The following is a 2,659-nucleotide window of genomic DNA, read 5'->3' as shown; positions in this document are numbered from 1 at the left end:
CACTTTATGTAGCGTATATCCTGTTGCTAATACTTTTGTCCTTTTACAAAATTAAAAGTTTGAATACAGGACTTTTAGTGGTAGCAGAGTTTTTTTTTACATTGTGGTGAAGCAGGCTTTTAGCTGATAATTCACCATAATATTCATTTATAGAGACAGAATGATTTTAACCTTTTTAATGATGTTTTTCTGTCATATGTTTTCATTTTACACTGACATTTAGACACGGTCCCTACAGAGCGCCAGTGCGTCTCTATGGCAACGGGGTTAGGTTTTTCTTTTAACGTTCCTTTCCAACGTTTCATCAGTGATCTTTAAACAAACAGACATAAAAGACACACTTTTTGTGTAGCATAAGAAACAAACTGCTCGTCTCTATTTTCAGGAAACTTCTACAGTGGTACCCCAATGCTACTTTTACTTAAGTAGCCTAAAAGATCTGAGTGGACCTACTTCTTCCACCGCAGGGGACTTTATAGGCTACCTGGCGGATGGTTACACTGTCAGGTAGGTCAACCAGGAAGTAAGGTGTTCGTTCCGGTCTCAGGTGAAGGATAATAACGGCAAATATTGTCCCTGAACTACAGAGACTTTTACTACAGGACAGAAGAAACAGCGGAGACCGGAGGAGCTTTTTAATAGGGACTCGAACAAGTTAAAGGTAAGTTACCGGGAAACACACCTGTTGCACGGTGACCTTAGCACCGCACGATAACACGACCCCTTAACTCTGGAAGTACGCCAAGACGTGTAAGCGGGGAGTTAACTGTAGTTACTTTATTTACTTATTTACAGCTTTTCTTTCGCCACTAAAGGGCGTCAACAAAGTGGGGTAACGATGTGTAACCCGCGGGGGGGTAACATGTAAAACAAAGCCTAACTACTCCAGTTTAAACGGACTGTGTGTAGTTTTCTGTCGCGAGGGTCTCACCATCAAAACAAGAGACGGACGTTTTGATGACGTAGATGACACCCCGCATGGGATCATGGGAAATGTAGTGTTTCTCTTTTCTCTCAATTTATTAATATTCACATTACTTTTCTTACAAGTTCAAGAATTATACATATGTATATATATTTACTGCATCTAGACATTTTTTAGTTAACATATAAAGTAAACATTTCTTCTTCTTTGTGCAATAATCCACCACTTAAGTGCAATAATTTAATCTTGCTGCTCATTTCTGTCATATACAGTCATATATATTTTATCAGATACATTTCCTCTACATTTAACTTATCTGCTTTAGTTTTCTGTGAATTTTATTTGACCTGTATTCTTGCATCCACCGTGTGTATATATATATATATATATATATATATATATATATATATATATATATATACGTATCTATATATATATATATATATATATATATATATATATCTATATATATATATATATATATATATATATCTATATATATATATATATACGTAAAATAAATCAAACAATAACTAAGTGTGACAGAGTGCAACAGATATTGAGGTTAAACGCAGGTTTATACAATATACAACAATACAGAGCGTGCAGTTTAGCAGCATATTGAAATAAAATAAGTACAAACTGAATAAGTGATAAGGAGCGATTTATTGTTTACTGTTTTTTTTTATACTTCCTGTATTTATTTAGCTCAGAGTTTATTGGTTATCTTATACTGTATTTTTTTATTCCTCCCTTGTGTTTTTGTAAGCTGCTGCAATCTCAATTTCCTTGCGGGAGTTCATCCCAAAGGATCAATAAAGAGAAGTCTAAGCCTAAAGCTACTAATGAAATTTTAGAGAATAATTAAGAGAGATTAATATTTTCTTTTATGCATTTTCTTATGCTTTTCTTGTCCATTTTAAAATATTTCTCCCTCTCTCTCACCCCATTTCTGTAGTCTGTCTTTATAGCAAAGGCTTGAAAAAGTGCCAAAAAATAATCTTAAAAATATATATATACATATGAAAATGCCTGCATTTGTTTAGACAAAGCTGCCAAAACAAAAGGCATTTTAAAATGTAGGCCAATTACCTAAAGATTTACCCATTTCTTGGCTGCCTGTGCCCCGCAGCCTCCCCCGCAGTCCCATCATCAAGACAGTTCAAGTCATATTGTGCTTGCCAACTGTACATTGAAACATTATATACCACAGATACAATTAGCAGCATTACAATAAAGATGTGTGTAATCATCTTGAGATCCAAAACAATTATATACTTTACAATCTACATGTCAAAGGCCAGTTTTTAAGCATTGCATTTCCCTGTTAAAAGAGCATCGTTGCTCACTTTCAACTTAATGAGGAGCTCAGTCTCCTGATCCGACCCTGTAACCATGGGAAAGCAATCAGATATTGCTGAGGGGAAGTGAAGGAGGGCATGTTGAACCACCGAGATAACGCAGCATGCGAGTGCAAAAATGCTTACTCAGCACAGAGAAGGGAGAAGAGGTGTCACTCTGCTGCGAATCCATGTAAAACATTACAACAGGGCATTAAAGCACAAAATGTCCGCTTTCTTATTCAGCTGGTAATTCAACTATGTGTGTATACATTTCCAAATATATCTAAACACATGAATATTAATTTGTCATCACTTTAAGCATATGCCCGCACGCTGCCATCATTCAGTAGTGCAGGAGGCGGAACCACTTAAGACAGGATGTAAACAGCGT

General features: G+C 35.8%; 1 protein-coding gene across 1 annotated transcript in view; it reads left to right on the top strand.

The window, feature by feature from the left end:
- The first annotated feature begins 556 nt into the window (after nt 1–556).
- Nucleotides 557–2,659, top strand: part of LOC310953786 (beta-1,3-galactosyltransferase 2-like) — a 5,952-nt gene continuing 3,849 nt past the window's right edge. The window contains exon 1 of the mRNA XM_083922984.1: nt 557–661. The gene's annotated coding sequence lies outside the window, so the exon portion shown is untranslated. The remainder of the gene's footprint in view (nt 662–2,659) is intronic.

The sequence above is a fragment of the Echiichthys vipera genome (assembly GCF_963691815.1).
Source record: "Echiichthys vipera genome assembly, chromosome: 2".
Classification (NCBI taxonomy): domain Eukaryota; kingdom Metazoa; phylum Chordata; class Actinopteri; order Perciformes; family Trachinidae; genus Echiichthys; species Echiichthys vipera.
Note: the sequence above shows the minus strand (reverse complement) of the source record. Positions and strands in the feature narration are given on the sequence as shown.